We start from the raw sequence: 26,333 nt of genomic DNA on the forward strand, positions 1-26,333 counted from the left end.
TGCAGTGCCTGGCTGCTGGCTGCTATCTGAGGCTGAAAACCCCTTTTGATGCCAGCCTTTCTCTCTTTTTTTAGTGAATATTCTTTGCTCTCCTTTCTCTGAGTGACTATCTTTTGTTCCACCTCTCTTCCCCTCTGGTTTTGTTCCTCTCCTTTCTCCCCTAAATTGCACAGCTTTCTAGCAGCTTTTATCTTCTATTTCTTTCTTTCTTACAGAATTTGAGTGAAAATGAAGAAAGCACCTCTTAAGCGAACACGTTACATGAAAAGTGTTTTATTTTGCAATTGGATTAACTCTTTGATTTCCCTCTATATAGAACTCAGGCTAATGAGAATCATGATTTCCTTTACTCAGATCTGTTGGCTTTGGTAGAAATGATTCAAAGTTTCTTCTTGCCTTCATTGCAGACAGAGTATTTTCCCAAAAACACATCCGTGGAAGCATTGCACTAAGTCTTCACATATAGATCATATATATCTTAATAATATTATTTCAGTACTATATGGGACTTCAGTAGCTTTGTTTTTATACACTACTCAACTGGAAGAGCCAAGAACTGAAGCTTCTTTCTGGTAACAGCTGCTTGGAACCATCCTTGTATTTTGATATGGCCAACTGCGTTCAGACTGTTATTTAAGCCTCCATTGAAAGGAAACTTCTGCTAGGTCAGAAACGGTAGGTACAGAAACAATTCAGAAGTGTTGTTCAGCATGGACCTGCATATTATCAGCAGTACATGGAAACTCCCTCCTTCCACCCCTGTCCAGAGGAAGCCTATTTGGATGGCAGCTTTGTTAGGCAAGGGAGGCTGGCACTAAGGCCAGCTGTGTAATCTGAATTCAGCCTCTCCCACTCATTATGCTGCAGTCACTGAGTCCCCACAGGTCTGTGAGAACAAGTAGGGACCAGAGGGGTAACCAGGCTGTCAGGTACGTGCAGTAGAAGCTACAGAAGCCCCAGAGATTGGGACTGTGTCCAACAGGATGAGGAAGGACAGCCAGACTGAAGCTGTTCACACCTCTGCAGTGGACTTGTACACTGGTAGCAGATACACAATTTCAGACAAGCATCTGGTCTTATCAGGGGAGCATTAGCTACCACATAGCAAGAGAGAGGATGTCTGTATTTCTTAGCCCTGAGAGCATGCCTGTTTAGCTTGTAGACTTCTGTTATTTCCTGACATGCAATTCATGAAGACTGTGAGCCAACATAACCCAGAAGTAATATCTATAGGGATATATCTGTGTATATGTTATTAAGCATCAAAGGTAAAGTTAGACTAGAAATAACCCAAATAAAATGCATTGTGATTGAATAATTAATTGAAGTAATAATAAGTAAAGTAATTCTGATTCCTTTTCTTCTTTCACAAAGCTCTTATTATGCAGTGTGAGAATGATCAGAGAACTAGAAAATGATCAGAGAACTAGAAAACACGACCTACAAGGAAAGACTGAACTAATTGGTACTGTGCAATCTATGGAAGAGAAAATTAAGCAGAGACATGATAATGGTTTTCAAAACCAGAAAATGCTGCTGCAAAGAAGGGAGGCTTACGTTTTCTGCATCCATGATGAATAAGACAGAAACCAGCAGGCTTTATCTGCAGCAAAAAAAGATTCTGGCGAGACATTAGGTAGCACATTGACTCAGCTAAGGGCAGTAAAGACAGCGAATAGCCCACTTGGGGATGGTCCACCTGCAGGGTTCTTAAAGAGGAGGTTAGAGAAGCATCCATCAGGCTATCTGGCCTGCTCTGGGAGATATTTTAAGGTCCTTTCCAGCTCTCTTTTCCACGATTCTACACATTATATGTATTTCTATTATGATGATTGTTTATATGACAGAAAGCCTGTCTCACCACATCACACTTAACTGAACATTCTGTCATTGGCATCTGTCAGAAAAGTACCAACCTGATCAGGCCCTTCAAGAACTGAGTACAATGCAGGGATTAACATTGGTGAATGTTTTTTAATTCATCATCTGTGTCAGGCCTTGCTTCAGTGTAAACTCATAGGATAATACTGTGAGTGGGTGAGTGAGTGAGTGAGTGAGTGAGTGAGTGAGTGAGTGAGTGAGTGAGTGAGTGAGTGATGCCTGATAGACACATCATGTATAGGAGCCTCACAAATTACAGGACAATTCAAGAACTTGCTGTCAAGGGCATTTTATATAAAGCCAGTACCATATGTTCAATTGGGAATATCAGGAATCAATGTGCAACCATATTTAACAGTAAAGTTCCTCTGCTACCAAAAGATGACCATTTGGGCACCAGGCACAAGCAGCCTTCTGTACTGTACTGTACTGTGCTGTGGGGTTCAAGAGATGTCTGTCAGCCTTCTGCAAGATCATACAACAGCCTTATACAAGGAGATTGTGACAAATTTCATGACCAGTTAAAGTACAAGAGGAATTACAAACCATGGAGGACAGTCGCTACATTCACATCAACTATTTTAAACTTTGATAGATATTTCATTTTGAAGCTTTGAATTCTCCTTTGAGGGAATCAGCGTTTCTTTGCAGACTCTCTAAGTGACTTGAGAGCTTAAATTAGCTCCTAAGTTATATAGTATGAGAAATTCCCTGTGCAATTATCCTGGTACTTGTCTGCAACATTATGTTTAACATCCTAACTGGTGAGCAATAATTTACTGAATCCAGAACTGGTGATCCTTAAATTCAGACAAAGTTGCAACAGTAGCTGGATTTCAGTGACGTGGCTCATAGCAGTTTCTGTTCAGATCAGTGAGGCTCCTAGCTGAAATATCTAGAGAGTGAACTTGGCTTCTTGCAGTCCAGTGACAGCTTGCTCAGGGGAGAAGCTTGCAAAAGGAATATTAACCAGTTATAAAACCTGACTTTCTGCCCAGTATTGATGAATTTGCATGGGAGATATATACATATACATATACATATACATATACATATACATATACATATACATATACATACACATACACATACACATACACATACACATACACATACATATACCTATACCTATACATATACACATATTCATAAAAACATGACATAAAAAGTATGTGAGCTACTTGCCGTGTGGTGTGCACCTGGTTTGTGACAGACGGGTAGTCTTTGCCACTGCAAGTTCATTAGAGATTGGGCAACAAGACTTGCTGGCTGCAGGGCCGTAAACCCTCGTTTCTCAGAAGAAAAAAATCGGAGAAGGAAAAAATGTTTCTGAGTTTCACACAGCTTGTACCTAGAAAAGCCACATGCATGCCTGATAAACTGCACAGTGAGTCCTTGCAGTCACTCATCCCTCCTTAAACGTGATGCGAAATGAAATGCCATGGTGGGACAACAGTCCAAGAGCCTGTTTGGAGCAGACTCATTTGGCAGTGACTCTTCGCAAGTCAACACCATGTAAGAGCCCAACAGGCAGAAATGAGTGTGTGAGATGTGCATATTATCCTCTCATCTCTTGCTGATTTACAGCACTTCACAGTCATTCTAGCAGAGACACCCACAGCTTCAATGTCTTTTATATTTATGCAGGCGAACTTTCTAGGCAGAAATTTCTACCCTGAGGTTTAAAGCACACCACAAGCCTGTATCTGCTCTGCATGAATGCAAGAGTGAGGTTCCTTCAGACAAAGGTTTTTGCAAGCTATTAGAAAAGTCCCAGTTTTCAGACAGCAAATAAGCTGCTGTTTAAAGTACTTTAGCAGCTACGTCAAAGGCATTAGTATACACTTAAAGTTAACCCCTTTCTTGTCCTTAATTGGTATCTTTTCTTTCCTATTTTTTTTAATAGCTACATCACATTCCTGCAGTATAAATGGAAGATTTGTACTGATTTCAGTGGGATCTCAATGGCAGCTCTGCTTGCTTTATCTTTAGCCATGTCAACATTAGCTTTAATATCTTTGAATAGTGTGTGTGCCAACACTTGCTTCCATTTTCTATCACCTCTCTGATTGATCTGCACGGGGATTTGCTGTCATCTGTGGGTAACTGATGGGCCTTGCAACAAAATTATATCCCCTGGCTCTTAACTGTCAAGAAGCTTTATTTCCCCCCCTCATTATTTGAAGGGTTTCCAATTCAGGCAACAAAGTAATTAAGGGCACTGGATTTAACATTGACTGTAACAGGACTATCCATCCAAATTTGACTTACATTACCTAATTTTGATTTTTCCCTGCAGAACATTTACAAGGCCAGGCAGGTGTATTATCTCTGCATACCATTCATTATCAAGCATGACTGGAACAGGTGGCAACATACTGATGTGTGTTTAATGGAACAGACGTTCAAAAGCATATTTCAAAACTGGGAAAATTATTTCCTTTGTAATGCTGTCAAAACATGAGCAGTGACAATTTCAGGAATATGCTGCCTCATCCCAAACTGTGTCTCACTTTCATGTCTAGCAGCTGCCAACCGGTATTTTACTTTTCAGATTTTTATGGTCTTCACTGATGCCTTGCTGTCTGTACCTGGAAAAATTACATGAGTGGTTTCAGCGTGTAACTTACTTGTTTTGATCCAACAGTATGTGGCCCTGCCTGGGCTGAATGACCCCTGCCTGACTGTTGCCTTAATCTTCTGCATCTTTCAATCCACCAGCATTTGAAGTCCATGGCAACTGTGTTTATATCCTATATCCTGACCTGCAAGTTAGTCTTGTGCCAACTGCTTCTGCATGTCTGGGGAGACCACCCACTTCCACAGGCAGTCCAGATGGCTGCAGCTGTGGATGGGAGCATCAGTGTGTCACATCTCCCAGTTAGGGACCCACTCAGTTCCTGTGCCTTTTCAGAAAGGTGTGCTTCTCCCAGCTGCACACATCCCTTCTCCTACAAATATGGAAAAGACTAGAGGGTTGCACAAGAAGTGCAAGCTCAGTAACACTGTTGGCATGAAGTGTGTTTATATATTTAAGGCAAGTGCTGGTAGCCCAGTTCTCTCCATAATCAGAGGACAGAGGTGTGCACTTTGAACGTGGAGCATCAAGGGGAATTGCCCAAAATGCTCTTTGGTATATGATTTCCACACTTACAGCTCTAGCTTTCACTCAGTGCTCATGATGCCCGAGTCTCTAATCCTGCAGACTCAGATCCAATTTTCAGCTGCAGCAAGCTAAAACCCTCAGAGAGTCTCATTGGTTTCAGCAGAATTATTTGACTGTGTAATGCAAAGGCTGAGTCCTTTCTTTTAAAAAAAGCTCAACTAATTTTGGTCTATTGAAATTCTCAGTCCTTCATGCTCCTGAGAGCCATAGGAAACTGTTTTCGCAGAAAGGGATGCACAACACTGTGATGGAGATCACACTGAAGTCAATGATCACCTTTCTGCCTTACTGTTACAGGCAATTGCAAGCTTCTGGCTGACCTGACCCCACAAATAAAGTGTTTTATTTTATTATCACTGTTTTAGAAGCATAAGGAATTTTTTAGTTCCCTGAAAACCAAAAAGACGAGATATTATAAATATTGTATAAGTCAATTTTCATAATGGTAATATTCAGAACTGTTTAAATGAGCCAAGGTATTTGTAGTAACAGACCTAATTCTTGAAACCAGGGGATAATTTTAAAAAGAAATTTAATTAAATGTAGATAGAAGATGTATATTCAACCAGTATCAGATATTTCAGAAATTGAGCTATTTTTAATTCTATACTTTAAGTACTTCTTGATTCCTTTGAACTTTATTGTCAAATATGTAGAACTTTAATTAAGAAATTTCATTCAGAATCAGGTCACAAAGTGAATTAAAACAACACACTGACATGCTCCTCTTAAACAGCTATGAAATCCTAATGCCACAGAATATTGACAATAATTTTAACTATATTTAATCCTCGTCTTGTGACTTTCTTTTTGCCTAATCATGTTCTCACCCCATCAGCACACTCAGTAGCTGGCAGGTGTTCAAACGTAGTGTCAAAACTGATTTTAGCCCAGCTAAAATGGAGAGTATAGGAACATTAGGCATTTTGAGGCAATGGACCAATAAAATATCTCGAGAAGAATCAGTGACCATTGGGCCAGGTGCAAAACGTGTACCAAACATTCCAAATACATAAAGGAAAAGGCTTCAACTGACTGAGATTTTATTACATGGTAATGGAGGCATCTCTATTGTTATTGTTGGTGTTGTTATTGTTGTTGTTTTGGCTTCTATGGGATTTTGGGAGGGTTTTTTTGCTTTTGTAAGCTGGAAATGAGTAAAGACAAAAGACATTTTTTGTTCAGTGCAAACACTGAACTTTAACTTCATGTCTAAACACAAATGCTCTCAGCTGGTTCAAGATATTCAGCTCTCATGCTTTTTCAAAAAAGGTCCAAAATAGACAAGGAATAAAAGAAGTGCAGCAGAATGTTAACTTAGTAAGAAAAACGCCTGGTCAGATCTCTTTTATTCACACTACATGTCCAGCATAATTTCATCTTCTTCCTTGAATTTCTCCTAGAATCAGGAATGGTACAGAGATTATACCAAGAGAAGTAATTACCTAAGAAAGATTTGTGGCATTTGAAAAAAAATTAAAAATTGTTTATACCAGCTTCAAAATTAATAAAGACATTGACTTATCAATAAATGCCAATTAACTTTAATCATCTGACCTGTGACTTAAATAATCTTATTATTCAGATAAGAAAAAGAAAAAACAACAGGTTGAGAATTAATGAGCTATTTCTGTGCAATTTCTTGATAATCTTTGTAAACTCAGAAGCAATTGAGAGAAAAAACTTCTGGTTCTTTCCTTTCTCTTTAGAGTTACTCAGTGATGATCAGGGTTTGGGTGATGTCCTCACCTCAAGCTTCAAGCAGACCATAGAGCCCCTCCTTTGAAAACTGCTCTGTGTTTTGGACATTTGTCTTTCTGCTAGCATTCATGGACTTCACTCAAAGGAAAGTCTTCATTTTGCCTGACAAAGTCTGGAGTGATTGCCACCAATTACTGGAAATTTATTCAGCAACCAAATTGTGTCAGCAAACATCCATGCAATAATTCTTTAATCCTGACTCAGTCATTCTCTAGGAAGGTCACAATTATAAGCAGTTGACTGTAATTTGTGTGCTTTATTTTCTCCATGGCTAATTCATTAGCTAAGATGTCCACCTTTATTTACTACACAGTTGTGGGATTAGTTGGTTCCTGGGAAGCACAGGTCTCACCCCATGTGCTGAACATGAGGCTCACACAGATGATTTGTTGCAATGATGGCTGCCCAAATGTTGCTGGCAGCTTCCTTACTGCAAGTTGCTTGTCTCTGTTCCTTGATTGCAATGTACCTGTGAGGTGATAAACTGCTTTAAATGGCCATATTGCATGACTCCACAGTATCCACAAGATCTCTCCAGATAAAAAAAAAAAGAACACATCACACACCATCTCTTACCCTCCAAAAAAAGACAACTAGACTCAGAAGACCCAAACAGACAAAAAGCAAAGTAGACTATGAAGGACTCAGCCATAGAAAGCATAAGATGAGAGATACTGATGTACCTCAAGCAGGAAATCCCAATTAAAGACTATATCTTATTCACTGACAGCATGCCAAAAATTCCACTGTTCATATGGCATAGCAAAGAAACTTCATGTTCTGTAAACCAAGTACCTTATGAAGTGGGGCAAAAGTAGACACCAATCAAATAAACCTGACGCAGGCACAGTGTGGAGGGGAGTCTGGACTGGGCAGTCCAGAAGGTCATATAAAGCAGAGAAACTGGTTCCCTCTGGCTGTGTAAAGGTCTGTAAAGCATTGCCTCTTGGTCTCAAAGATCCTGCTTAGGTTCACTCAGAAACACTGAGTCTTCAGAGGGGTCACGTATGGTGCAAGGTACAAGTAAGAGTTTTTAGGGAAGGGTAGCATTGTGATGTGAATGGTGAATGCCCCTCCCCTGCCTTGCCTTCACCCAAACCTGCATTCTCCAGCTGGAACTTCTGTGAGCAGGACACCTTCTCCCTGGCTTTGCTGCTTCCCTTACTCACAGAGGCCATAAGAGCATTCAGCTCACACAGATGAAACCTAAATTCAAAGAGCACAGTCTGTCAGACCGAATAAAACCGGAGGCTGTCTCAATGCATAAGTGCAGCTGTACCTTTGCCCAATTTACAGTACATTTTGAAATGTACTTAAATAACAGTCTTTTTCACTGCAGTCAGTTATAATGGTCATTAGAGTGCTCTGCATCAGCTTGATGCGCTCATGAGCCTGAATAGTAGCAATTTATTACCCACGGGGCCATGCAGCTTCAATCTCCAGTGGCACAATGAGTTTTCTTTCATTACTATAGAGACATTTCAGTGCATTCATTCACCTTCCCTGAAGACAGCCAGAGTGCCCCAGTGAGAATTAAGTACACAAATTTTCCACACTATATGACACACCTACCAATTTTTCTGCTGCTATTTTGTAAGATTTAGAAACCACTTTCTGAAAAAAATAATTTTCTGAAACCTGACAGTTTTGGCAAGGGCTGACCCTCTCCTTCACTACACCTTCCTGCCCCCAACAAGCTGGGTAACCCAAAGGTCCAGTTCTGTCTTTCCTAGTGGAAGCAAACCCAAGAAGGATACTCTGGAAAGCAAATATCTCTTATATTCCCTGAGTGAGATAAGGGTCACCAATGCAGCAGAGCAAGTGATACATGTCTTTTGACATTGTTGATGACTCAAGCCTCCCTAAAAGCAATGCTAAATGGTCCCTGCAGTCTCATGGCAATACCAGCATACCAAGTGCTGGTATGACATGTTTTTCTGAGTCTTTTCCTTTTCTTTTGAAAACTCTGCCTATATTTGAACTATTTATTTAAGATAAATTCTGATTTTAGACAAAATATAAACGGATTTCTTTTTCTTTAGTCAGTCTGTTCCATAATCAAAATCATGTTGCTCCATTTTTAAGCTTTTCAAGCAAAATATAGAGAGTACATGAGGCTCACCAGTAGTATTCCCAAAGATTCACATATCCTTCCAACAAATCAGAGAATATCTGAGTGACTTATGAAAAGGGAAAATACAGTTTTAAGACCATTGCAACTCACTGAAGTTTTATTCTCTGGGACTAAGAGTTGACTGAATAATGAGTCAGTCATAAAGTTTGTGGCCTGTGCTAAAATCAGAAAGGGATGAGTTGCCTGCTCTAATGTGCTCATTAGGGACAGAGTAAGTACATCCTGGTATGCTTGAATAGAACAATTATTTTCTGCTGCAATTGAAATGAATTATCAAATGCCAAGTGAAAAGCTCTGTTCTGAGTCATCATTCATCAGGAAAGATTTGTTCACAGCATTATAAAAGCCTGCAGGATCAAACGTTTATATAGGACTGCATTATTCGTGCCAGCAATCAACACTTGCAGCTCTTTCACACACCTAAATGAAGTCTGCTTTCATCTTTCCTGCCAGCACTTGGAACGTACTTCAAACTTTTGCTACCAAGATGTAAGTACGGTACTGTTGCATTCATTGGTATTTGCTTCACCTTTTTTAAATTTTCCTGAGTGGCAAAGTTATTAAAAAGCAGTGGACTTAGCAGCATGTACCCACTGGGAACCTCAGCCAATGCACCCTGAGGAACCCAGATGGGAGCCCATGTCCCAGACACCATCCACAGCCAGCTGCAGACCTGTTGTGACAAGCTAGGAAATCCCGAGGGACAAAAAACCATCTACTTTTAATCAAAGGTTAAAGTGGCCTTGCTCAGCTCTTAAAGGTTGCAGAGCAAGCTGTACTATGTGTGGTGTTGTAAAACAAAATTAAACTTACTCTACTACAGGGCTTTTATTTTCAAAAGACAAAAAGAAACAGCAAAAAGCAGGCTAAAAATGAATCATATCAAATTTACCATAGTTCTGCTGGATTCTTTCTTATTTAACTGAAGACAAAGTTGGTATTACTGCTGGACTCATAAGCTTTATTAAGTAAATTACATTGAAAGATAAGAAGCTATGGAAAGTGAAATTTAAAAAAAAAAAAAAAAGGAGGGTTACATTATACTAATAGAATTAAATCCTGGGAATTAACATGCACAGTTTAAAATTTTATCAAGTACAAATAATCAAACTTGTTAATTCATTTCTTCCAGGAACAAAACTGCAATTAAACCAAAATTATCTCCTTGGTACACAGCAGATGCACAACCAGAACTAAAATGGTGGATCACTCTGCACCACTTTTTACATGTGAGGCAGTCACAGCTTTACACTGCCCAGGAAACAGCTTTGCCTGAGACACTGTTCAATACCTAGTAAATAAACCTTATATTAAAAGCACGTTCACATGCTACAGTTCTGCTACTAATGCTTTCGAGTCACATACCCCATGGTTACCTGCTCCAGGCAAATCCAGGCAGGCAACCGAGAGCTTTCTTTCAATCTGGGCCACACCTCAAGCGGCCTCTCACATTTTGGCACCGTGTTGTCATCCTATGAGCCTCAATCCTCTCCTGGGAGTCTGCTGGAACACTTTGCTTCCAGCTCTTTCACTGCCCTGAGAGTCCTCCTGCTGTCTCAGGCTGTTCTTCGGTTTTCCACCGTAACATGGACACTTTTCCATGCTTTCCTTACGCTGCCTCCAATGCTGATTTGCTGCTGGTTCACACTCGTGCGCTTTTACTTGCTCCAGAATTTTCCTTTTAAATGAAACACTCAATATCTGAGCGTTGCTTTTTTTGCTACAGATCTTCATTTCGAAAACAGTTTTGAGGTAAAAAATGTGTCTGTTCCCTGCAGCTGTGGGCCCCCCACTTAGCATGCTGGCATGCTCTGCCCAAGGGGCTCTCCCAGGTCTGCTCTAACAGGATGACATGAGGGAGAGCAGAAGCGAGTAAGGAAAAGCGTCAGGTTTCCCTCGTTTTGTAATGATTTTCCTGATTCCCTATCATACATTCTGCTAAGGAGTAGTTGTCAGAAGAAAACTCTGAATCTTTCAAAACACCCTGGAATTTAAAGACGAGCATGACTAAATAAATACATACAAGTGTTTGAGGTGAGAAGGCAGTTTCAGGAACTCTGGAGGAAAAAATGAAGGGGAGTGAGGGGGGAAAGGGACTAAAGAAGCACTTCCCTCCCAAACCCCTTTCCTGGGAATCACATGGCTTAAAATGGTCGTGATCCTGATATAGTAGCAGAAGCTTTGGTTGTAAACTAAAGTTGTATTCTGGGCGGCCAACACCTGCACAGCCGCTGCCCTCAGGCACGGCTCCTCCAGGAGGAGGCCGCTCTCCGCGGCCGGCGGCGATGGCGAGCAGGCCGCGCTCTATGGTGGCCCAGGCCGGGCCGTGGCGCCGTGCGCGGGCGGACGCTGCCATCTGCCGGGCACGGCCGGGATCGCAGCGCAGCCCCGCCGTGCTCCCTCCCGGTGTTCCCGGCGGGAGCAGGGACCCGCACACGGCATAGCGCAGCAGCGCCCGGGCCCTCTCGTGGCTCAGAGCCGCCCTGAAGGCCAGGAGGTGTGTGCTGGAGGTAGCACAGATTTCAAGGACCGAGGTGGGACACCCTTCTTGGGGCATTCCTGGGAGGGAAAAGGACTAAGCCCGCATCCGACGTAATGGGATGTGGCTTTTGAATCGCAGAATGGTTTGGATTGAAAGGGATATTAAGGATAATCTAGTTCCAGCCCCCTGCTATGGGCAGGAACACCTGCACTAGACCAGGTTGTTCATAGTCCGCACCAGTTTGGCCTTGAACACTTCCAAGGATGGCACAGCCACAGCCTTTCTGGGCAACCTTTTCCAGTGTCTCACCTCACTCACAGTAAAGATTTTCTTCCTAATAGCTAATCTAAACCTACTCTCTTTCCATTTGGAGCCCTACCCCTTGTTCTATCACTGCATGCCCTTCTCCAGGTGTCTTGTAACCTCCATTCAGGTCCCAGAAGACTACCTAGCTACACTCTTTCTCGATGTGCAAAGGAAATGCTGTGATGCCACTTTAATAAAAATCAAACAGAAAACCCAATCTGTTCACCTCCTTATCCATCCCTAAACCCCTGGCTCCATCTCCAGCCCCCTGTACACAGGGACAGGGTCGTGACAGCTGAGGTCAGTGAGTGCCCACCTTCCCCAGCCACATGGAATTCCCAACACACTCCTAGTGCCCAAAAATGTTATGCCTATCCCTGCAATGTCTAGTGTCCACTGCAGGAGCTGGGTCTTTGCTTGGGATCTTCTACACTTAGGAAAAATTGAGATAAGTATTTAACACATTTCCTTTTTCCATTTGGAATTAAACAGTGACAGAGAGTAATTGCTAGCCGGAATAAATAACAACTTTGTAATCTATCCAAGTTCTTGGAGGAGGAGAAGTAATACCACACTGCACAACTCTTTTGCAGCTGGCAGGAAAAATTTAAAAGGTACTTTAGGCTGATGGGTAGAGGACCGTGCTAGGGAAGTGGTTACGTTTCAGTTGTCTGGCTTACACCTTCGTACACCAAAATGGCTCTGACAAACAATGCTTCTTAGGAAGTGACTGAAACACATCTTGCCTCATCAAACTCACTAGCAGTTCTATTGGAACAAGTATCAAAGCTCAAGGACTGTATATTATGTTAAGTAGTTCAATATTGGATATAAAACAGTGGTGCTGGTGCTGGGGAAAAAAAAATACAGCTTATTTGAAGAGTTATACCAGCTGAGGGAAGTCATGGGCAATTGAGTCGGGGAGAATTAAATATTTAACTTTCTCATCTGCAGTATTTAATCACTTGATATAGTATATAAGTCCTTGATCTTTGATATTTGGAGTACCACATCCTTTTGAAAGCATCCTTTTGAAACCAAAGGAATGTTAGGTAGAAAAGATCAGTCAGTAATTCTCTGGCTAAATGAAATGCTAGAGGAAAACTCCAATAAAATAATGCAACTATGCTGCACAATACAGCTATTGGCTAATATTTGAACTCCAGGCACTTACATGTACTTATAATGTAAGTACTTACTACTTATAATCCATTCAAAGTGAATCTGCAGAATGAAGCCACGATATTCAAAATCAGCATCTTCTGTGCATTTACTATGAATGCTAAAATTGATTGTGATCTTCAGTGCTTCTATCTAACTTGAGTCCTGCAAGATTTGTGTTTTCATCAATTTGTTGGCTTAGCATGAGGAATGTTTTCACAGCAGATACAGATTTATTTAGAGGAAACAGACACCTGAATTGTCAAGTTATTTATATACTTTGCTGTTTTCCAAGTACTATTGAGCTGGCATTTTTTCCCCAGATCATTTCTTACACTAAACATGCCTTCTTGTTCCTCACTTCTGCCTAGGTCTGAGACACAGATAGGTCACAAATCCTCACTCTCAGCAGTTACACATATCTGTGAACCAAAGGGAGTTGAAAACTCACATGGGTATTTGGAAGACTCTCCAGGCTGTGCCAGGACACAGACAGAGAGAGAGGAATGCATGGCACTGGTGAGAAAAACTGGGATTGGTGACATGAACCCGGTTCTCATTCTGCAATATTACCCAGTCAATGCCAGAAGCATGAGGCTGTTATTCCTTCTGTCCTGAGACAGAGAGCAGTCTGACCCTGACAAGGAAGAGGTTATGGATACTCTCTAACCTCAGCACTGGAAAAGGATAGCTACTTCTTATTCAGCCTGAAGTCTAGGAGGGTCAGATATATGGTGGAAAGGAGCCTTTCACATCCCAATTCTTAGTCTGGATCAACAGAGTTCCATCCAAGTTTGTTAATATTGCTTCTTCTGGGGGCTGGCATCAGTGGGTTGGGAGGGGAAAGGCTTTCTGGTTGGAGTTATAAAGAATAAATGGTCACAGTGTAAATCTATCCCCAGTTTAAAATCTCTGAACAGGGTACAGTCCAGAGGGCAACAGAGAGAAGAGGCTGAGCTCAGCTCAGGCCATCCCGCTACCTTGAATTAAGTGCCTAATCAATCCTGTTGCAATTGTTTTAGGCATGGAGGAACCCTCCATCCCCTTAAGACTATTCTGACATCTTTCCACTGCATTTTTTGGTTCTCTGTTGGTCTTTGACTCAGCAGCTACTTTAAGTTCTTTGTAGATATCTTTGCCCAGAGTCATTCATTCAGACTCTTTGCTCAGCATTAACAGAGACGTATAAAAGATATTTCATATGTTCTGGACTTTCCCAATAGAGAGCTGACGCTGCCCAAGGGTAGGAAACTGAGCTGTGTGCACCTTGGGTTGGTGGTACTCTGTGTCCCACATGCCTTTGCAGCACAGTCAGACAACCACATTTCTTTGAGATAGAGAACATCTGGCCATTCCCACAGAAACATGCAAGACAAAGCTGCAGTTGATAGGTATGCTGGGTGCCTGCTCAAAGAGTTGCGGGACCAGAACCTGTCATGTTTCAGATGAAGGAGAAATCCTTAAAACAAATTGAGGAATCGCAAGAAGTCCTTTCATACCACCTCTGTACCACCATGTCTCTCAGCGTTTTCACCTAAGGCTTGATTTCTTTCAGCTTAGTCAAACATGGGGTACATACATCTGAGCACCTTTTCCAGAGAGATAACAAAATGTGCAAACTCATAACTGAGATAATAAGAATTCCTAGCTCAACTATTATGCAGATAAGAAAGCAGGCATCAGTGCAAATCCATTTCATTCTGATAATTAGATCCTGTGACATTTTCTGTGGGAGTAAGTTGAGGAGAGCCAGTGATTCTAGCTGCTGTTCAGATACCAAGGAGGAATATGAAGTAATTGCAGCTTACCATAAAGAAATCTGGCATGGAGCAATGCCTATTTCAGTCATGACTTTATTTTCCAAAAGACTGTGAAGATTAACTTTATAACTGGGAAAAATAACTCTTTTTTAGGATAATCTAATAGCTTTTAGGGGGCCATATTGTTGCACTAGCTAACCAAGGTACATGGTACACCACGACCAAGTCCTAAGAAATTTCAGTAAGCCAGAGGACAATGGGGAGCTCTGGTAGGCCAATTTAGTGGTTTTAAGTGGCAAGTTAGGGAGGCAGGAAGAGTGGTGCTGGGTGTGTTTGCCAGGGGGCCATGTCTTCATGAGATTTCCTCTGCAAACTTCACAAAGACCTGTCTGCAACAGAAGCCTTGCTGCAGCTTTCAATCAGTGCAGCCTACAGTGATGCCTCTCCAGGGACAGAATGACACTGGGACAATCACTCTCACAGTATTAGTTTTCTGTATGATCAGGACATTGTCTGGTGGTTGCTGCATACAACTGATTGCCAGGACTCCTGGCCCCCAGGATTGTCCTTCACTCACTAGCTTGGTACACCACTTTCTCACCTCTCTGCTTTCTTTCTACAAGCAAAAGTTCTACAAAAAGTGGTGAAACTTGTTATGTGTAAGATACTTGAGATCCATATGCAAAGATTCAGGGGCAAGGATTTTGTTGTTCAAAACCTCAAAGATATTGTGCAGGGTACGGGTTTTTTTTCTGTGAGGCCATCAAAACTCATACTGTAAACACTACACTATTCCTTGTAAAACCTTAGTCAGATAGTGTAAAACTGGGTCTGTGTTTAATTTGTTTGGAGTAGGACCTTTCAGCAGAAGGAATCTGCTGGGAGTCTGCAAATCTATGCAAGGACAATGCACAGATACTGGCTGGTAAATTAGGCAGTAGCTATCTTTTCTTCATGTAGTTGCAACAAAGGTATGTCTTATGTGTCCCAGATGCAACAACATTTGTCTTTCCAACTGTATTCCAACAGCAGAATTGTGGCAAAAATCTTTTCTGTCTATGGATTAGTGAGCTGGCATCAAAGGCACTGAGGTGGTGATATGTAGCTTCAGACAAAGAACTCAGGAACGTGTCAGGAGAGAGGAAGAAGGCATCATCAGGGATATTCTCAGACTTTCCCATGCTGGGGCAGTAGAGATGCTATTGGTCAACCTCAAGCCAAGCCATGGCTGGGCTGAAAGGCCTGCAGAGTTCAGGAACAGACTCCGGGTCTCCCAGAAAGATCCTGGACTCTCCCAAAATAACTAAACTTCAGCATGAGCACTGCTTCAAGGTGCTGGGAAAACTGAGGCAGAAATACACCTTTGTGCTTTATTGCTCTTATAATTTCTATATTTTATTACTTCTGCTGCTAAATAAAGAGCAACTGTGATTTTTAAAAACTGGATCCCTTCCTAATTCCTATAATAAGAATAAACCAAAAGTTATCTAGAATAATTTGAAAACAAGTTTAAAATGTGCCAATGTCTTTTTATGTCCCAAGTCCCAGGTACTGAATTTGACACGCTTTCCAGCTGTCTTAAATGAAGCATGTGCAAACAGAAGAATTTCTTGAAAAATTAACTTAGTGTTCTTTCTGTTTAACTCCTTGGAGAGATGACTTCATTATAGTGCTGCTCCTTTTCTGTGAGAACACTGACTGTGCTTGCAGAAGATCTTTAACTGGTTTTATTTGCAATGTTACATCACTGAAGGGAAAGTTAAATACAGAAAGAAAAATGTCTGCATGCAGCATTCTAAGGCATGTCTGCAATAGACAACCTCTGCATTTTTTCATCTGCCTGTAAATTTCTGAAGGTGGAATATTACTCTTGGGCCTCTGAAAAACTGTTTCACAGATGCAAAAAATTGCCTCTAGAAGATTCACATCACCTACACATTAACTCATCACCTTGGATAGTAAACTTCACAAACATATTTTCATCTTTTCCATGCTAAGTTTCCTGAATAAAATAAGAATACATCACATTCCTTTGATTTGTAGCTTGTATATTTTGTAAACAGCTTTGCCACAAAAAATCTGACGACATTAAGGTAACAGGACGTTCTTTTCAAAGTCCCTAGGCTTACAGTCTTTGCTATTATTTAGACATATCAGCTCTGAAATACTGCAATTAGTAGGATGAATTTTGGAGGTATGCATCCAGAGGAACAATCAAGGCTGATTGTCTTGAAAGATGCAAAAGCTATTAGTGATCCCATGAAGTATTAGGAATGTTGATCCTGCTTTGCTAAACAGCTTGGCATTTCCAGCTCTTGCTTTTTACTGACAAGGCTATCAGAAATGGCACATTTGTCCCATATAATTGAAAAATAGCTATCTGCCTACTCAGAACTTCCTTTCATTTAGGTTTGGTGTGAGATATGCAAAGCATATTTATGCCTGGCATATTGCATTGTTAAATTCAATTTTCTAATGTCTGCCACTAGCTTGGGGGAAAATAACACACAGGTTCTTTCATGTACCCTGGGGACCATCAAGGAAAAACAACAGCCCCAGAAATCACTTGTGCTGCTGTGTTTTCAGGGCATTGAGGTTAAGAAGTATCTGTGTCCTGAAAAAACCAATTACAAACACACTTTGAGACAGTCAGCTCCTGTAAATGCTTCAAAAGACAGTTGCATGAATTTTCAAAGGTAAATTTATGCAGATATTTTACATGCCTACCCTGTTTTTACCTCAGGTGTGAGTCACGGCCACACTGTTCATCTTTTTGGCTGAGCTGCTGATGTGCTGCAGCAGATCGGTACATGCAAATACAGGCATCTGCAAAGGATGTTAAAATTGTGGGACTCTGGCTCCCTGTAACCAGCATGGCCCCAAACCACCAGCTCAAGCTGGCACAAGACATTTGAAGGAACATTTTTATTTCTATCACTCACCACTCTACCATATCAGTGGGACTAGTTGCAAATTCAGGAGAGAGTAAAGGAGAACCAGAGCCCCCAACAACCACATCTGTGATCCAAGTGCAAAGCTGATTCATCAGCTCGAACAGATGCTCAGTTTGGGGTTCTTCTTTACAACATGCTCTTGAAGGTAACTTGTTTGTGACAGAGCCCTGTGGCACTGAGACATGGATCCCAGGCACTGCTCTTCGTCATCCCTTCAGAAGGCTTTTGTACCTCTCCAGGTGGAGATGAACTTTCCGTCTCCAGGTATAGCATCTAAAAAATCAGGCAGAGGAGTCAGCATCCATTGTTGTGTTTGAAAGATGGTGATTCACTGCAGGGGGAAGGCAGAAGAGGTTGCCAGTACAGCACTGCAGGTTTGTGGCAGGACAGGAGGAGAAAGAGAAAACTGGGATGCAAAAGGGAAAAATAAAGCCAATTTCCTGTATGTGGAGATGAATTCTTCCCCTCTGCCCAAATCTACAGTCACAGTGTAAACTTTAGAGTTATTGCCACCCATTCTACCATGCCAGCAGCATGAGGCAGGACACGAGCAGTTTCAGCAGTGTCTGTGAGGAGGCAGCTTCAATTGTCCCTGTATTCTGGGGAGCCTTGGGACACACAGCTGTCCTTGCCTTTGGTCCTCACCTTCTTGTCTCTCTCCTCCTGGCCCATGCCTTGGTGGCCTTGGTGACACTTAGCAGCTACAAAATAGTACTGGAAGGTGATAGAAGTTGGTCGCTGTGACAGACCCCTATAAATTAAGATATTTCGAAGAAAAGGTTCTGGTTTTTAGAAGCCTTTTTCCAGCTGCCAGGACATTTTTTTCAATGTACTTGGCGGTGTTTGAGGATGAGAATTTTATGAAATTTATGATTCCTACTGGTATAGATGACAGCAAATCTCTGTGGAGAAAAACAGCACACTAGTTAGGCTCACTAGTGGGGCCAAGTCATCAAGTACTAGGTATTAGGGGACATTTTTTTCCCTCTGAGCTGTTCTGCTTTACTGAATCCATGACATCACCTCAGACATTCCCTGTCTCCTTTTCTCCTGTTTTACCTCATATTTTTCTGTGCACCCTCACTGCTGCATGCATTCACAGTCATTCATGTACATGAATCCAAAGAGATGCACAGGAGCTGGGCACCTGGCCCATTAGGCACTCGGGTGGCCTGAAAATCCAACCCAGCTGTGCAACAGCTCTATGGAGCCTTGAAGGATGTGTCTTCAAGGTCAGACCCATTATCTGCAAGTACAGCCACAAACACAGCCGTGTTCCTGGTTCCTATGAGCAAGGCACCACCGTGCACACAGGCATGATGATTCTGTGACATAAAGTTGTAAGGCCTCTCAAATGCAGCCTGAACCTAATCCTTAGCTTTTCCACTGCACCATTTTTCCCATATTGCATGGTACCAACTGCAGGAGGAGCAATCAAGGTATGAAAATGTAGCTAAGTGGAGTGCAGATCTGATGATCTCCATCATCAGATGCTGAGATGCAATTTTTTTTTTTAAATCATGCTTTTAAGGTTCTTCAGAACTCACAGGAGTCTTTTTCTGGTTATTATGCTGATGCAAAAATGATGTGAAATAGGCTGTTGTTTCACAGTGATGTTAAATAGGAGCCTATCTGTACCCCAGAGAATCCTGAGTGAAGACAGAAAAAAAAGGAGCACAAAGGGAAATGTGACTTTCCAACCCAATCAGTTAGAATATTTAGATGAGAAAGGAGAGGGCTGCCTGCTTGGTTTTGCTCCCTACACTATGTCTATAGTTTACAAAAGTATTGAATAAATGAAAAAGCTACTTCTGGAGCCTAGATCACACAATTTGTCAAGAGGGTTGGACGACCACATGTCCTTCCACCACTGTCTTCACACTACCACTTGAAAAGGAGTGAGTAAATCCCATGTCATCCCAGCTGCCTTTGACTTGACGTCTCCAAACTCATATACTGACCTTTTATTTTAATTTAACTGTCTGATGTTTCAAGGAAGAGGTTCAAGGGTAGGATCTGGTCTACGAATCTTGGTTAACTCTGCAGTCACTCCACCCAATCAAGGCAGAATCCAAACCGGGTTGCCTCTGGCAACAGTGATAAAAAGGAATTTAGTATAAAAGAAGTGATGATGGTCAGGAGTGATACCTAGGATGGGATAAAATCTACCTAAGGATACGTTAAAACATAGCCAAAAAGAATATAGGTTTATCCTTTCCCTTCTCCTTGAATGCTCTCAGGTAGTTAAGGTAATGTGTTTCAGGGAGCTGGAGATTGTGTAATAGTTTAGCATTTAGGGAATATAACTTGAGAACAGAAGTAATGAAGAGGGGAAAGGGATCCTTACATAGAAAAAGTTTGAGGTTATTAGCAAACAGCATAGTGACACACAGGACTAGCTGGGGGTGGGAAGGAGCTATCTGCAGTCATTATTTTGTGCTTGAGGTCATATCTGTTGCTTCAAAAATGGTCCACACAGGAACACTACCACTGGGTTCCCAAGTCTAGAGAATTTCTCTCTTCCTTTAATTTAAATAGCCACTCTACCTGTCAAACTGAAATCTCCAGCTCATAAAGCTAATTGCACACTACCACTGTCTTATTTCTGTGAAATACAAAACTGCTTACAAATGGTAATTTTCACTTGAAAAGCAGTTAAGACTATCTTTTTTCACCTTATTTATTGCTAACTACTGAGCTAGCCTAATTCTACAACAATGTAACCTCTGAAGATCTTCTACAACATTAAAAATATATGCTTGGTCCCGTCTGAATGTGCACAGTGGCATCTTAAAGAAGAATTAAAAATCTTGATTATTTTTCCTCTCGTGGTGTCAAGTGCTGTTTGTAGGTTTATCTTCTATATTCCTGCATGCTCTCTTGAAACTCAGATATTAAGAACAGCATGTGCTTCCCTTATTTCAGCACCCTGATCTGCTTGCCAGGCCTAATGCTACACAAGACATATGAGATGTATCTCCTCTCAAGACATCCAGCATCCCATTCACTGAAGGAGAGCTCCCCCTTTTGCAGGGAAGGAAGGGGAAAGTGTCTTTTAACTACATGGGAGGAAAACATAGCCTCAGGAGCCCACAGTAACCTTCAGCCACCTGACACTGACTTCTCACACTACTACAGGAAAGTTGTTGCAGGATATAAAGAAAATTGCTTGCCTATACCAATGGCTTTTGATGTATCAAGATAACCCACTGGGCCTCTGCAAACCTTGCTGCTATCACAAAAGTCTCATATGCATGTAGAACTGACTTAATGACTTCATCTGGTTTAATGACCCCTCAGAAAAGGAAGGCTTTTAGCTAATAAAGGTGAGGGGAGAAAGGATTTTTAAGGCATTGAAGTGGAGAAAAGTAGAGGGGGTTGCTCTTTACTGGTCCTATCTCCAGTGAGAGAAACATGGTCTTTATCAAAAATACTCAGTAGAGGATTTCTTCCAGAAATTATGAGAGCACACAAGTTCCTACTTGACATTTTACCCCTAGCTATCCCAATAAAGGAAAAGTATTGTTCAGCTTAATGAAAAGCAAGCATGAAAGATAACATAAAAGAATAAACCACTGCTCACTTACAGTTCCCTGAGCTGGAGAGGCCATGGCTGCAGACTCTTTCCCTGCTGTCTGTTGCATATTTTAGAAGGGGCAATTTGCAACCTAGAAACAGATGTTCTGAGTGAAAAGACTAGGCACTGAAAAACTGAGGCTGGAGTTTTGTTTCTTTGGTCATGAAGTTTATGAAAAGGAGTCTTTCTGCTTTGGAGAATGTTGCCCATTTTTCAGATGGAAAGTTGAAGAGATTTTGCGCCAGGCGATGAAATAGTAAAGGGTTCCCTACTAAAAAGCAAAGAAGAATATAAGGTACCTTCTAAGAACCATACAAATGATTATGTTGCAGAATTAGCAGTCCCACTGCCAAGCCAAGGCCACAGAGACAGCACAGGACACAGCTATTTACCTGTGCTATAGGACCTGCCCCTAAATCCATGCTGGCTGGTCTGAGCCCTGCAGGTGCCATGTGATCATGCTAAAGATGACCTGTCCCATAACCTTGCCAGGCACCAAGGTCAGGCTGACAGGCCTGCAGTTTCCCAGATTCTCCTTCTGTCTCTTCTTGTGGATAGGTGTCACATTGGCTAGCTTCCAGTCACCTGGGACCTCCCCAGTGAGCCAGGACTGTTGGTAAATGATGAAGAGAAGCTTCTCAAGCTTGTCTGCCAGCTCCCTCCTCACCCTGGGATGGATCCCATCTGAACCCATAGATTTATGAACATCCAAGCAGCTGAAATATTCTCTGACTGCTTCCTCTTGGGTAACAGGGGGACCATTCTGCTCCCTGACACCATCTGGCAATCCAGGAGGACAGTTGTCCTGAGGATAACCTGTCTTAATGTTGAAAACAGAGAGAAAGAAGGTATCAAATACATCTGCCTTTTCCTCAACTCTAGTAACTACATTTCCCTTCATGTCCAATAAAGAATGGAGGTTTTCTCCCCTTCTTTTGCCCTTAATGTATTTATAGAAACATTTTTTATTCTCCTTTACAGAAATTGCCAGGTTAAGTCCTAATTAAGCTTTCAGCTTTCTAATTTTCTTTCTGCATGACCTAATGACTTCCTTAAACACTTCCTGACTTGCCTACCCCATTTTCCAAAGGTGATGCATCTTTTTTTTCACCCTGAATTCCTACAGCCTGGCCATCTTCCCCACTGGCTCATCTTTCAGCACATAAGGACAGTCTGTTCCCACACCTTCAAGATTTGTGCTTTGAAGCATGTCCATCGTTCCTGGATCCCTTTGTTTTTAAGGGCTGCTTCCCAAGGAACTCTCCAAATTAAGTCTCTGGAATAGGCCAAAGTCTGCCCTCTGGAAGTCCTCCAGTGTGTAAGTTTTGTTGATGCCCCTCCTTGTTTCACCAAATATTGAAAACTAAAATTTCATGGTCACTGTATCCCAGATGGCCTCCAACCACCACATCTCCCACCAGCCCATCCCTGTTTGCAAACAGCAGGTCTAGCACAGTCCCTCCCCTGGCAGGCTCACTCACCAGCTGTAACAAGGAGTTGTCCTCCACACACTCTAAGAACTTCCTGGACTGCCTCTTCTCTGCTGTGTTGAGTTCCCAGCAGATGGCTGGCAGGTTAAGGTCACCCACAAGAATAAGGGCTGCTGATATTAAAACATTCTCCAGGCCTTATAGAATAAATCATCCACCTCTTCATCCTGGTTAGATGGTCTGTGGCAGACTCCCACCAGGATGTCAGCCTTGTTGGCCTTCCCCCAGTTCTTACCCATAGGCACTAACTTTATCATCATTAATCGCAATTTCCATGGTGTTGAGAGCCTCCCTAACATACAGAGCCAACCCTCCACCTCTTCTCCCTCTCCTGTCTCTTCTGAAGAGCTTGTAGCCATCCATTGCAGCATTCCAGCTGTGTGAATCATACTACCACATTTCCATGATGGTGACTATGTCACAGCTTTCTTGCTGTACCATGGCTTCCAGCTCCTCTTTTGTGACCCATGCTGCATGCATTAGCGTACATGCACTTCAACTGGGCTGCTGATTTCACCACTGACTTACCACCCTTGGGCTCATGTCTGGAGGGCCTGGTTTCATCCCTTTCCCCCTTCAAACCTAGTTTAAAGCCTTCTCAATCAGCCCAACCAGGGTGAGAATCCTTTTGCCCTTACTGGAGAAACTAAGCCCATCAGACTCTAGCAGGTCTGGTGCCATAAAAATTGCACCATGTTCAAAAACACCAAAATTGTGCTGATGGCACCAATCCTTAAGGCACTTACTGATTACATGGGTTTTCCTGTTCCTTTCATCATTCATCCTTGCTACTGAAGGAAGTTAACAGAACACCACCTGTTTAGGGGACAGGGAAGTTGGAAGATAAACTGGTTTTTTGTATGATGGATTTTACATACAGCCCATCAATCTTCTAAAAAAGCTTTTTGATTTTGGACTGAGGTTTTCCTTGTCACTTATTTCAGTCTGTCTTTGCTAACAGTGGTTTGATGTGATCAGTCTCTGTCATGTTTCTGGACGGGCTGACTCAGCTTCCTCAGATGAAAGAAGCAATTTAGAGAAGGAGGGAAGGAAGACCACCCTCTGTCACCATCATGCATCTGAAGATCCAGAACAGACTCTGCCATTACCTGCTGATGTCAGTTTCTGGTGCTGCAGTGCATTTTTCCAACAGGCTGATTATAAACTCTGTAGCGAGGTTTCCTTTCTTAGAACTAGATGTCATATCCCATTTCTCAGAACTAGAAGTTATATCCTCTCACCAGAAGAGGATTTGACTCTCAGGCTTTACTGTCACTTTTAGTTTTTGACCACCATCAAAAACAGGATGTAAGATGAAAAGGATTGTAATTTAAACGAAAAGACCATTTGTTACAAAGCAGGAAAAATAAATCAAGAACAACTAATGCCTATGCCTCAATAGCATTGCTTTCCATGCAGAGTTTTTATTTATTCAGCAATGTTTGCAATTACCAAAGAGAAATTTGCAATTCACTTTATAACCCTACCATTAGTTCTTAGTACTATGCAGCAATTACTTTCCACACCCCTGGTTTCCAATGCACTGCTGAGCCTGTCAGGAGGCTGAGCTGCTGTGTCCTCCTCTCTGCTTTCTTCCCAGGTTTGGTGGCCATGCTTTTGAGATGAAAGCATCTGATGTATCTGAGATACAGCCTTTGCTCATCCATTCATCTTTGGCAGCTGCAGTATCACTTGGCCCCTGGGTCCATGTCTCCAATTTATCCTAGTTTCCAGAGCAAACAAGTCTCATTCTCAGTGCTTCTTGTCAGATGATTTGGTAATGCCTCTGCTTTCTGAATATTCTGTGCCTGAGTTGTTTTGATTTTTTCCTCTTTTTTTATTAGATATTACCTTTTGGCTTTTCTTCAGTGCTTGCCACAGTTAATGGTGTGTTCAATGACTAGAGCCTCATTTTTCCCATTAGATCTCTGCTTCGATAGGGTCCCTCTGATCTTTTTGCACTCTCCAGTGGAATAACCTCTTTACTATTATTTGGGGACCACAAAGATAAAAAGATACCATTATCAGATGTAGCATTGTACCCATCTTTTCATTTCCTAACACCAGCATTTCTATTGCTGTCATTTTCCTTCCTTGTGCATGTAAAAACGTTGTAGGATTTTTCTCAAATGTAAATTTTATAGCTCTCCAGTCCTCCCATGCATCTCCCTCTGAAGCCAATCACACTGGGTAAGTAACTGCTCCCCTGCTCCATGTACACACTTGTCCCTCCCTCCCATAGACTGTCTCTGCTGTAGTTTCTTTGTGCATTTTGCACTAAAATCAAAGCTATCAGACATCCAAAATTATCCAGAGATCATGAGGATCTCAAGAGTGATATGTTGCATATTCAGGCCACGTGGTATGCAGTGCATCCAGCATTAGGAAATCAGCTTCAGGGGAACACAAGATCAGCTTGCTTAAAGGTAATTTGGCACAATTTTGTGCTCACCCTTTTTGTGCTTGTGCTCTCATTTTCTGAAAGCTCAGACCATGGACTCTAAACAGATTTGAACTCTAAACTTTTTTAATGCTTAACATGTTCATCTTTCAGTGTCCATACAGATCAGTTGTAAAATAGCCAAAGACTCTGTAAAACATATGCAGTTGTATAAAATAAGCATAAAGCCAGAGTGCTTCAGAACAATGTTTTTTCAGCCTTACAGTAAAGCTGCAGTAAAGTCTGTCAACAACCAAAAAATGTCCATTTTATTTGTTTTGACACTGAATTCATTCTTAGTAAACAGCTAAAGTTCTTAACAGTGTTTCACTGGAGTCTAAAGCTTTGCCCTCTCCTCTCCTCTCCACTCCGCTCCCCTCCTCTCCTCTCCTCCCTATATCCTTTAAAAAATACCTGCACTTTCAAAAATCAGATGGCAGATGTAGGGACACCAGAGAGAGCATTTTCCTGCTTTGCTGCTGTCCCCCTTTCAGCTTCCACTCAGGCAGGCAGCCCTCCCTCATATTTCTCTAAGGTTATTTTCTCCCACATTTGCTCTGTTCCAGGCAACAGATATCTGCATATCTTCTCTTTCATTTTTTTCAATGTAGTCATTTTATACAATATCACCCTTATTTTATAGGCAGGAGGAAATTAACACAGGGTAATTAGATGAGCTGCACAGAGTCGTGTGGTTTAGCTGGCAAAGCACTGTCACCCTAAACTCGGGACTGCTACCACACCAGCATCTCACATACCCCACATACCATCCTGACACGGGTGAATAATCTCATTGCTGTTCAACACCTTCAGCCCATCAGGTAACAGCTTCCCATTTCCCTTCTGGATCTCTCTATTCTTCCTGGCTTTGACATTTATTTATTTTTCAACAGCTCCAACTCTTCCCTCACCCCCCCTCCAAATCGTCCCAGGCACCCACTGCTCAGACCCTGAGCAGCAAAACCTCTGTCTGCATGCTGGGGGGAATTTCGGGTTTAGTTCACCTTGGGTCAGGGCACCCAGAAGGCAGGAGGGGTGACAGGTTCAGCCTCTGGCTGGAATGCTGCACCCCATGGCCATACCTCCTCCTCATTCCCAGGGGAGGATCTCAGGAAGACCCTTGCCTGGAAAGAGCTGGTTTGATGTCAGGTGAGTGGTGGGTAAATTCTGTTCTGCTTTGGGAGGGAAGGGATGAATTCCCTGAGACTCAGTGGCACATTG

This window comes from Sturnus vulgaris, chromosome 2, assembly GCF_052056855.1.
Source record: "Sturnus vulgaris isolate bStuVul1 chromosome 2, bStuVul1.hap1, whole genome shotgun sequence".
Classification (NCBI taxonomy): Eukaryota; Metazoa; Chordata; class Aves; order Passeriformes; family Sturnidae; genus Sturnus; species Sturnus vulgaris.